Raw genomic sequence first — 12,572 nt, forward strand, 5'->3', positions numbered from 1 at the left:
TCTTTTAAACAAATCATGCAAACAGTAATCTAGATATATTCCCTTTTTTTTTTTCTTATCTATCATAAGTTTAAAGTAAACTGAGAATGAAACGGGGAACCTAATCAGGAAACTAATAGGTCTATTTTGTTGGTGCTTTGTTGTTTTCTTAGCTCTGTCTTTTTTTGGTGTGTTTAAGTTTTAGAATTGAAATACTATTCAAGTAGGTTTAAATATATAACATTACACACACATCACACACACGCACACACACACACACATACACGCTCACACACACACAAAGAGAATCACCTAGTAAAATACTAAATACTTGTCCTGCCTTTGTGGTTATCACTGTGAAATCATGTTACAATCAACTAGGCTAAAGGAAAATTCATCATTTTATTTGTACAAACGTACATTACATTTGCATTTGCTACATAGTCAATTATTCACCTAAATAGTTAATGCATAATATTTCAACGACAAGATAAGAATTTTTGTTTATTTTCTTTTATGCTTAGAATTTCTGAGGGCAGATCATATTGAAAAAAGTATAAATGAATTGAGTCAATATTATTTTGATCATCTATAACTTTTCTTACAGGCAATGGAATGTAAATATAAATGAATTTTAAGCCTTATAGCAAGCTTGTCCATCCTGTGGCCCAGGACGGCTTTGCATGTGGCCGAACACAAATTCATAAACTCTCTTAAAATATTGTAAGGTTTTCTGGTGATTTTTTTTAAAGCTCATCAGTTATCGCTAGTGTTAGTGTATTTCCTGTGTGACCCAAGACAATTCTTTTTCCAGTGTTGCCCATGGAAGCCAAAATATTGGAGACCCCTGTCTTATAGTTTAAGCACTCAAAAAAAAAAAAGAAACTGTAAGATTGCATTTCTATTTAGCATCGATATATATGTCATAAATCCTTGTTATTGTTTTACAATAAATATCAAATTCAGATGAGATTGGGCACGTTCAGGGTGGTATGGCTATAGATAATAAATACCAAATTTAAATCATCAGTGCTATAAGCGATGTCTATTTATTCATTGCTTTCTCATTTACTTTTAAAGCAAATACACCAAAATAGATGGCTGTTTCGCAGCACTTGGAATTGGCTGGTCAATCATGTGTTGGAATGTTCAATAGGTCTATTGTCCTATTTTCGTCTTTGGAGACTCTCTAGTTTTTTGCATTATTTTTCAGCTGGACTTTTTTGCTTTTATTCCATCATAGTGGATGTGGATATGGCAAGCCATTATCACTGCACCATCCCTGGCTTAATTAATAGAGTAGGGCAATTGTGGCCACTTGAAAATTTAGAAATAAATATATCAATGCATAGTAATTACAAGTTCAGAATTTAGTATCATGAGCTTTTAAATATCATAATTGTTATTTTGGTTGGTTGGATTTGTGAAGTCTTGTACCAAAGACATACAGATATTAGATTAACACAATGTTAGATAAGAAAGAATTCTAACAGTTAATGCCATGTTTCCGTTTTACTAAGGTGAGTTCCATGACAACCACTGAGCTACCTTGCATTTCATATGGCCAGTGCTGGCAGGGCAGGATTAGAACTTCTTACTCCCATGTCCCTTCTGCTAGAGGGTACTGCTACTGCCAAAATGGGGTATATTAGTAGGGATCAGAATGGTGATTGACATGTCACAGTGAAGGTACAAAACCGATAGTGAGTGAGGAGGTAAGAAGGTGCCAGGATGAGAAAATAATCAAAAAGGAAAGGCAAGCTTCTAAGGTAAAAGTCATGGTAAATAAAAGGGAAAAATGAGAATAAGAGGCTTAAGAGTGTAAATTGTTGTCGTACTAATTTATTTTCAATTTAAAAGGTTGAAGTCAGCAAACAATATAGATAAGGTGGACACTTGCTATAGAATTCTGTTGTCATTTTTTGTAGTCTAATCTATCAAATGTGTATAAGATTATATATAAGCTATAGAGCCTACAGAGCCACATCCAACAGGGTGGAGGTGGTTCTGTAGGGCTTCCCATCAAGACATAGAGTCTCTTTACCACCCCTATAAATGTGGACCGCACTTGAGACTTTCTGTCTACAAGAAGGTAGCAGGGGTGATTCTGCAAGGGTTCCACATCATGGTCACACTTTTCTGCTCCTGCTTCTTGGGAACCCTGAAATGGGTATGGCAAGAAGCCTGGGCTAGCCTCTCAAGGACAGAGAATACAATGAGAGAAGCCCAGTTGACCCATAGCACCAACCTTGACAGTAGCTGCACAGTAACCACACAGAAAGGTGGTAATTAGGACTAGAAATGAACTGGACCCCATTACACGCTAGGTAAAATTTTGGTCATTTCCAGTTATTTTCACTCTGCACAGTTTTATATATGCTGTTGTATTGCCATGATCATCATAGTATTCATGACTTTATATCTTTTTGACTTAATATTTCACCATTATTTTTCTAGGCAACATTCTCTTGGACAATAAAATTCTCCCTTGGGAAAAGACAGTATAACATTATGTATATGTTAATTTCTTTACATTTAGAGAGTTCCGACTTCAAGTTTTTGCCATCACAAATGATGCTGTGATAATTGCCTGATCGTTGTATATTTACTCTCCTAATATATCTTCCAAAAAATCTAAGGGCTGCTTTTGTCGTGCCTACATTTATTCATTGGGCTTCTATCAGTTGTCTTTGTGTAATGTTTTAAGAAAATATATTGACAATTTTGGATGCTTTTGCTATCATAAAATAAAGATGTCAATTAGTTAAACATATTCTATTGAACAATAAAAATATAGCTCAGTTAAGAGAGAAGGTCAGACTAGAGCCCAACAGTGTTAAAAAGTAATGAGAAAAAAGTGACGAAGATAACTTTAACCTAAACAATAGAAGATTCACTTTCCTAAGGATGTGACCCGGCAGCGGAGGTAATTAAATATGAATGGTTTTATTTAATTGGCTGACATTGTGAGATCACCTTAGTGACTTGAGCTCAATTTTCCCCAGTAAGGAGTAATTAAAAATCACTTTTCAACAATGATCTTTCTTGATGGTCAAGGTCTTACACTATTCCTCAGATAATATTATTCTTGGCAGAAATTTGTCTATGAAAGTGCAAAGTAAAAGTCAGTGAAAGATGCCCATGGTTCACTTAGAAAGGAATATAATATACTTAAAGTGGAGAAGAGTGAGATAAGAGATTCCAATTTAGCAAGTGTCTCAAAGAGCCATCAATACTAATTTTAAAGACTTCAATATTAAATTAAGGAATTGACATCAGATCTGCCAAGATGTCAGAATGTGGCTGAGATGTCTAGTGTTCATTAACATCAATATTTTATCTGAAATTTTGAGGGGCAGTTGTAATTTCTCTGGCACACAAACTATTCTGAATCTCACAATCTGTTTCTCTCTCTCCCCCTCTCTCCCCCTCTCCCCATCTCTCCCTCTCTCACCCCTTCTGTCCCCTCACATCCCTCTTCCTCTCTCTTTCCTGTTCTATACACCTTCTTTCTTTGAGCGTGTTAGCATGGGTCTGTTTTCTATCTTTCCTACCTTCCCAGCTCTTAGAGTTTGTCTTAATTACTATAAAAAAGGCTTCAGGCATTGTGTATCCCAGCTAGAATGCATGCAGTATTTATAAAAACATCTCTTTTGAGAGGTGGGTGGACGTGGGGTCATTTATTATATATACCCACAGTTTCTAAAAGATTTAATAAACTTCCAAACCTATTATTTAAACAATAGAAAAACCATTGTCAGGAGATTACAGACACCGTGAAATGCAATTTATTTTAATTTAAAGGAATTAGGCCTTGGGCAAATGACTTGCTCTCTCAGAGACTTCCCTTTAATCTGTAAAAGCGGAACGATACGTAGGTCACGTCGTGGATGACATGTAAAAATGATGAAATACTTAGCCTCGATTCTTGCTGAAGATTCATTTCCTTTTTAGCACTTTGCTTTCAAGACGGTGTGCTCACATAGCTGCTGAGGCTCTGGGTTTTCCTTAATACTTTTAACATTCTCCACTAGGGGCAGCCACGAGCCTTTGGTGGGCGACCCATCCAGGCTTGCCCCACCCTCCACTGTGAGTCTCCCTGATGTTGATTGGCTCATAAGCGGGCAAGTAGCCCAGGCCTAAACCAATGAACTCAGGGCATTCCCTTGGCCATGGTGATTTGTCCAGGCATGGTCACATATCCTGTGCTTCCAATCAGGAGAAAGCCACAGTTTTTGTTTCATGGTTGAGGGAAGAAGATAGTTCATGCCCTGAGTCATGTGTACGGAGCCCAGATCTGCAGCTGCCACTTCAAACCGGGAGAGAAGAGACTTCCCAAGAAGCAGGGAAAAACCGAGAAGCTTGATCAGATTGTGCCTGCAGCCCACCTTACCACTAACTTTTGAGTCATAGAATGAATTACTTTTAATATTTAAAATAAGGCTTTTCTTAATAACAAAAAATTTTCTCATTGATTTCTGAATTATGTGAGTAATTCAGAAATTTTCCTACTACAGGTATCACAGTTTTGGGTCTAAGAAGTGGCATTCATTGTTTCCGAACTTCTGAAAGCTATGTATCTAATAACTTTTAAAGCCAGCGAATCATATTGTTACATCATTTGATCATTTTATCTTTCTCCTTTCTTGTAAACAACAAGAGGGTAGTGTTTATCCCCATCTACCAAAAGCACTTACCTGTGTCTGTAGATCCAACTTCCCCTGGTCACCTTTGCCTCAGTACTTCCCGCTTTAAATGCAAACTTCTCTTTATGCCTCTGCCTCATCTTCTTTTAAGCATCACCATATTCTGTATATCTGGTTAGGTTTGCCATATACAACACAAATTTCCCAGTTCAATTTGGAACTCAGACAAAGAACATTTTAAAAATTTTATTACGTCCCAAATGTTGCGTGAAACAAGCTTACATTAAAGAGCTATTGGTCGTTTATGTGAAATTCACTTTTAATTGAGTGTCCTGTATTTTTATTTGCTATTATAATCAATCTAGCAACCTATACTTGTAGCACTGTATAGTTACTTCTTCCATGTGGTTCATACAACCTTGCCCTGAAAGTAAGATGGAAGTTAGTTATTGCTGTGCAGCAAATTATTCTCAATATTAGGGGCTAAAATACCAAACATTTATTATTTCATGGTTTCTATGGGTCAGGAATCTGAGCATGGTTTAGCTGCCTGCCTCAGCCCTCAAGGTTTTTCTGTAAGTTGCAGTTAACTTGTTGCTGGGACTTAGTCTCAACTCCTGGAATGGGGAGGGCTCTCTTCTATGCCTATGCACATGGCTATGGACGACCCTCAGTCCCTTCCATATGGACATATCCAGGGGCTGCCTAAAGACATGGGATAGGCTTCCCTATGGGTAAGGTATCCAAGAAAGAGGTAGAAGCCATAGTCTTTTTATAATCTAATGTCAAGTGATATCCCATCACTTTTGCGATATTCTAATGAATATGTGTAAAACAACTGGTCCAGCCCACATTCAAGGGAGGACCACAGGAGTTCGTAAATACCAGGATGGTGGGTTCCATGAGCTTAGTTAGACGTTCGTTAACATATATACAGTTCTGGATTTGTGGAGCCTCACTTTCCAGTGCAAGCGAAGCAGAAATAGTTAGAGAATATTGTTGATCTTTAAGTTTTTTTTTTTTTTTTTGCCATGTGAATAAGATAGTGTCTGTTGAACACAATACCTGGGAAACCTCTACTGTGCTGTGTAATGCAGGAGCCACGAGACACACTGGCTATTTAGATTTGAATTTGATTTAATTTATAGTTAATCAAATTTAAACTTTATTTTGTCAATCACACTAGTCATATCTCAATAGCCATACCTGCCCAGTGGTTACTGCATTGCAAAGAGAAAACAAAGAACATTCCACACATTGATTTGTACAATGCAGACTTGACCCTATTTACTTGGTCCAGTGTTTTATTTTAGATGGCATAGAATTTTTCTTATTAAAAGGCACAAACACTTCTCTTAGGCCCATCTTCTCAAATTTTAGGTAGTCATGCACCTGCTGAAATGATTTGCATGATAAACTCTCATTGATATGCCTTCTCCTGAGAAAGAGATACTTTAGGCAACGTGCGTTGTGTTTCCTTTTATTTGAAAATATTATCTGCTGCTTTGGTGGTATTAAACCATGATATTCAAGTGAAGGATGCTGATTATTAAAGCACACAAAATCTAGAGTATTGCGAGAAACATAATTTATGTAAAAACATGCAGACAGTTGCATTCAGGTATTTGATGTAAGTAATGAGAGAATCCCACATAATGGGCATTTTTTATTAAACTGGGATTTAGTTGATTTGTCTAATGAATGAAGTTACTCAAGTAAATTGGATTGTGAGCCAAGAAATAGAATAAAAAAGATGAAAATTTCAGAAGCTTGGCACATAAATATCAGAATAAGCAAATTAACTTAGTTCTAAATATTCTACCAGTTTATGTGCATTGGAAAAAATATAGACAAGTTTGGGATTTGGCTTAGTGAAATCTAGTGGGACCTTCCCCTAAGGAATTATGTAGTATTTGGCAATGTATCACTCCATATCCAGTAGTTATTGAACATCTGTTAAGTGCCAGCTAAAGAAACTGTAGAGTACAAAGATGGATCACACATGCATCTGTTCTTATGTATTTCTTACTTAAGGAGTGCCGATGAGTCATGTATAAATTGATTGTATTACAAAGTAAAAAGTAATGAGTAGGGTAAAATATTCATAATAAATACCATAAGAAATTGGAGAGAAAATAATTCAAGGAAGGCAAGGAGTTGTTTTCACAACTGTAATCCTTACACCTGGAAAAGAGCCTGGCATAGGGTTGCTTACAATAAATGCCAGGTGAATGAATGAGTTAGGAAAACTGCATGGACAGGTGAACACTTGAGCTGGTCCTTAGAGGGTAGGTTTGACACAGGTCTGTGATGGTGATGGATGTTTGATCCGGAGGAAGCTAACAGCATGGGCGCTAAGCAGGAGTGTGGAAACCTCACCTTTGTGTGCTGAAGGGCAGATAGTACAGCTGGAGTCTGGCAGGCATCATGGAGGGGAGCAGTGACAGATGAGGATGGAGAGATCGGTGCATTCTGCATATGGAAGGCCATTATCCCGTACTAAAGGTGTGAACTTACAATCTCAGGTCCTCATCTGCAGCCCTGGGATAATGACATTTGCCTAACACAGCTTGTACAGGCATTGGAATAAGTGAATGGGAAAAGTGATTTGGATGTGCTTCTCGGGGCAGAAAGGAGTAAAAGTGTTATAGGAATTCATGTTTATGTTATAAATGAGAAAAGATCATGATGAATACATAGGAAATCCCCAAACAGAACCATTTGAAATTCTATATCCCTTGGCTACCTCTTTCTAAACAGTATTAATTTAGAAAAAAAGATGCATATGCTAGTTATATCAGTTTACTTTTGTCAGAGCTCTAGCTCCTCCAACTTACTCTACTTCTCTTAAGTGAATGTAATAAAACACATGTTTCCCACCAAGAATTCATGTTTGTAGAAACAGAATTTGAGAATGTACTGCTAAGATTTTCTTCTGTTGTCCATGTTCCATATTCCAGTACTCCGATTATAGACTTTACCTCTGCTTAATAACATTTCATTAATCTCAACTATGTCATTCCAGTCAGAAAGAAGTAGAGGCACCTATAGATTAGGAAAAAAAAGGAAGTATTTTAAAATTTTAAATTCAAGGTGTACATGAATATGCTTTTCATAGGTTGCACTTGAATTCAGTTTATCATAAATTATCCGAATAATACTGAAGTGCATGAATTGAGATAGAATTTGTTACTTTTCATATCATTGAGATGCAAATTGCATAAATTCTTAGACTCTAGCCAAGGCAAGGGAGTAGCTCAAAAAGATAAAGGGAGCTGGGGAGAGAGAAGAAGAGATAACAGCTAGTTCTGCAGAGAGAAACGCGTGGACTGTGAAAGGTGCTTCACTCTTATCAACAAGGCGGTTTGGGTAACTTTTACAAGAGAAGCCCCTGGAGGGAGAAAACAGGTGAGGGATACATAATCTTTGATTCAGCCACAATTCCTTACATAGAGGTTTTGAATATTCAAATAATTATTTAATCTCTTAGTGATTTTACAATCTCTTAGGCTCTAACACTGTTCTCTGCACTAAGGATACCTTATGGTGGAAAACACACATGCAGAAATCTCTTCTGAGTTACGTTCTGTAATAAGAGTAGAAAGAGATACTCATAGGAAACACAAGTAAATTACATAATATCCTAAATGATGACGCACGCCGTGGAAATAATTTAGGGAAGGCAGATAGAAAGTGTTGCCGGTAGAATGAAGATACCTTTAAATGTAAAGGAACAGCCATGAAAAGTGCTCAAGGGGGCGTTTGAACCTCCACAAGTGAGAATGGGGTAGGGAGCAAGCCATGCACAGGGCAGAGAGCCCTCCAGGAGTGTGCTGTGGCATTGGCTGTCATGGCATCCCTGCAGCAGCAAGGGACTGATGCACTTTATCTTATATTTTACAAGATTCTTCTAATGCCTGTGTTGAGAAGAGCAAAATATGAGAAAAGTAACATGAGTTTGGAGGCTGCCATTTCATCTAGAGGAGAGAAAATGGAGACAAAGCCGCAGCAGAGGTGGTCAGAATTGAGTCAGATTTGGGGTATTTTGAAGAAAACCAGCTGGAAGATTAAAGTTGGGATGTGAGAAAAAGACAGATATGGCTCATGTTTTTTGGCCTGAGGAACTGGAAAACGCAGTCGCCATTTCTCTAGATGGAAGAAGACACATCGGAGGGACCATCCTTAGAGGAAGGATCAGGAGTTGCCTTTTGAGCACAGGAAGATTGAGGCACCCATCAGACATCTATGTGCAGTATGGAGAACACTGCTGGACTTTGTTCAGACACGTGTTGGTGGGGTACACTATGTTAAGATTGTGAAACCGTCGAGATGGTGTTTACACCATGAAGCTGGGCATCACCACCAGTGAGTTTAGAGGGCTGAGAAAAGAGGTTCAAGGACTAAACCAGGAGGCTTAGAGGTAAGGAAAAACATCCAGAAGTCAGAAAGAAAAGAAGAAACCAGCAACCGGAACAGACTAAGAGTAAGCGGCTGACGAGATAGGAGGAAAATGAGGAGAACAGCCTGAGGATAGCAGAGATGATCGGGTACATCAAAGGCCAAGGTTAAACAGAGCAAGGCATGGCACTAGCGGTTGGATAAGCAGTCCTCACATCATCAGTGGCCTTGTCTAAAGCAACTGTGGTGGAGGCTGGAGACAACAGAGAGCCAGGGTGAAGTAAGTTGAAGGGAAAATGAAAGGAGAGTTTTGTTTTGTAAAGAAAAGAAATAAAGCCTAACTTGAATAGCCAATGAGGTCAAAGATTTGGGCTCTTTTTTTGTGTTTTGAAAAAGAATTAATAACAGCATTTTTTTAAAAATGTGAGAATGATGTACTCCAGAGCAGAAAACATGATGGTGTAAGATGTTCATCTTGCACACACGATGGTGGCGTTTTGTCCCTGCAAAGCCCGTCTGTTCTCCTTGTGCTTCTCATCTGCCCACTCTTGTGTTCTATGTCTCTAACTTATTTTAATCTAGTGTTACATGTTAGAGTCCTCTTTTCTACCTTTACCACGTCCCTTTTCTAAAAATACATTATATTGCAATATTACTAAAATATAAAATATATATGTAAAATATATATTGAGAGAGAGAGACAGGGTCTCACTCTGTCACCAACACTGAGTACAGTGGCACAATCAAGGATCACTGTAGCCTTGACCTTTTGGTCTCAAGGGAGCCCTTCCTGCCTCAGCCTCCTGCGTAGCTGGGAGTACAGGCGCATCCTACCATGTCAACTAATTTGTGTGTGTGTGTGTGTGTGTGTGTATGTATGTATATGTGTGTATATATATATATATATATATATATATTTTTTTTTTTTTTTTTTTTTTTTAAGACAGAGTCTTGATCTGTTGCCCAAGCTGGAGAGCAATGGTGCGATTTCGGCTCACTACAACTTCCACCTCCCGGTTTCAAACAATTCTATTGCCTCAGCTTCCTGAGTAGCTGGGATTACAGGAGCCTGCCACCACACCTGGCTAATTTTTTGTATTTTTAGTAGAGACAGGGTTTCACCATGCTGGCCAGGCTGGTCCTGAACTCCTCATCTTAGGCAGTCCGCCTGCCTCAGCCTCCCAAAGTGCTGAGATTATAGGCCTAAGCCATCCTGCCTGGCCTTTTTATATAGAATTCTTGGTAGAGATGGAGTCTGGCTATGTTGCCCAGGCTAGTCTTAAACTCCTGAACTCAAGCAATCCTCCTGCCTTGGACTCTCAAGGTGCTGGAATTACAGGTGTGAACCACTGCATCCAGCCTGATTATTTATCATTTTACATTGGTCATATAACCAATATCTTTTTATGTAGCCAATCTCTATCTTCCAGAGAGATTGATTTATCTGTCCCCCACATATCCTATTTTCTGCCATTTGCATATCCTTAAATGGTTGAGTACTTGCTGTCAATTTCTGCAACAAGCAAGATTTTATATAAATCAGAGGTATCTACATACACTTTAGAAAATGTTATAGGTTTGCTTTTTCTAATGTAGCCTCTCAGCCACCATTATTCGATTCCAGTATGATGTGAACGTTTCTATTACCATTTCTTTTACATGAACACTTTAACCTATGACTTTTAACATAGTTTGTTATTTAAATTAAAGAGTTACCAGTCACCCTTCACAAAGTCTTATTTAGATACCTCTAACTTACATAAGACTGCTTTCTGCTATAGATACAAATTTTCTAAACTGCAAGGAAAAACTGTTTTTCTCACCTTCGAAGAAACTCCTTTCCTAAAATCAAGATTTTCCAAGTTAAAACACAGGCCCTCTGGAAAAAATTACCTGGTTTTCTACTCCAGAATTAGGTAGAAGCAAAAGTGTCACCTAAGTAACATCTTGGGGGTTTATATGGGAAGTTGAGGGTTTTACATTTATGTACAGATATTGTAAGTTATTTTTCTCTTCCCCCTTTGTTGCTGTTTTCTAGCAGTCCCCTGGGAAACACAAAATGATTTCACAAACACCTAGCACAGGGGCAGGCGGAAAGCACGCTGCCTTCAGCATGTACTGTCTGACATGGTGGATACGGGCCCCACCTGGCTGCTGAGTATTCACAGTGAGGCTGCTGCAACTGAGGAAATACATTTAAAATATTTTTTATTTTTCCTTGAAACAAATTTAAATTTTAAAAAGATAAGTAGTGTAAAATATTTTCTCATTAAACGCACCCTAATCATTTTGGTAGAGCTACATTTTGCTTTTTTTTGTGCTTCAATAGTTTTGGGGGAACAGTTGGTTTTGTGTTACATAGATATGTCCTTTAGAGCTGATTTTCTTGATTTCGGTGCACCCATCACCCCAGCAGTGTACACTGTACCCAGTGGGGAGTCTTTTATCTCCTGCTCCCTTCCTACACTTCACCGTGAGTCCACAAAGTCCGTTGTATCATTCTCATGCCTTTGTATCCTCATTGCTTAGCTCCCAATTATAAATGAGAATATACAGTATTTGGTTTTCCATTCCTGAGTTACTTCACTTAGGGTAATGGCCTCCAACTTCATCCAGGTTGCCGCACATGTTATTTCGTTCTATGTTATGGCTATTATTGTGTGGTGTATATACATTTTACCTTTAATTGTGGGAACTTTAGCAGCATCCAAGTAAGATGTGCTGTAGGTGTATAATGCATATGGTATTTTATAGACACGTTACAAAAAAGATAATACAAAATATTCCATTAAGAACTTTTATGTTTACATATTTTATATCAAATGCATATTGATATGATAATCTGGATATATTGGGTTAAATAAAATATGTCATAAAACTGACTATTTTGCATTTGCTTTTCACGTAGACTACTACAAATTTAAAATAATGTTATGGGGCTCACATTACGTTTCCATTAGACAGTGCTGCTCTGTGACCTCGTCATTAAGAATGTAGTTAATGAAAGATTGGGAATTCAGTTATTAAAGTGTGTGCATGTAAACAAGGTGGAGAAAATGATATAAAGAGATACACAGTCACATAATTGCAAACTTTGTTTCAATTGTTTTTACTTCCAGTGACACCTTGAAGAGTAAAGAGTAATGATAGTTTATCCAGTCTATACTTATCTGATACTGTGATAGGCACAAGGATGTATATTCGGTTGGTGTAAAAGTAATTTGCCCTTACTTTTAATGGCAAAAAAACGGAATTAATTTTGCGCCAACCTAGTAAGAGTGACAAAATGTGACTGGAGACTAGAGTTAACACCTCATGGCGTGACCAGGAAGAAATGATGAAATGCTTAGTGATTAAACTTCTAATAAAAATGATACTTGGGCCGGGTGCGATGGGTCACGCCTGTAATTCCAGCACTTTGAGAGGCCGAGGTTGTATGATCCCTTGTGCCAAGGAGTGCAAGACAAGCCTGGGCAATGTAGTGAGACCATGTCTCTACAAATAACTCTAAAAATTAGCTGGGCGTGGTGGTGCACCGGAGGTCCTAGC

General features: G+C 38.0%; 1 protein-coding gene and 1 long non-coding RNA gene across 3 annotated transcripts in view; one reads left to right on the plus strand and one right to left on the minus strand.

The window, feature by feature from the left end:
- CSMD1 (CUB and Sushi multiple domains 1) overlaps positions 1-12,572 on the plus strand; it is a 2,032,824-nt gene that overhangs the window by 807,226 nt on the left and 1,213,026 nt on the right. The window lies entirely within an intron of this gene.
- On the minus strand, positions 2,907-4,221 carry LOC129487865 (uncharacterized). The gene is made up of 2 exons (XR_008659491.2): positions 3,854-4,221; positions 2,907-3,082 (listed from the first exon to the last, which is right to left on the minus strand). It is a non-coding gene; the product is annotated as an uncharacterized lncRNA (long non-coding RNA).

Source organism: Symphalangus syndactylus, chromosome 1 (assembly GCF_028878055.3).
Source record: "Symphalangus syndactylus isolate Jambi chromosome 1, NHGRI_mSymSyn1-v2.1_pri, whole genome shotgun sequence".
Lineage (NCBI taxonomy): Eukaryota > Metazoa > Chordata > Mammalia > Primates > Hylobatidae > Symphalangus > Symphalangus syndactylus.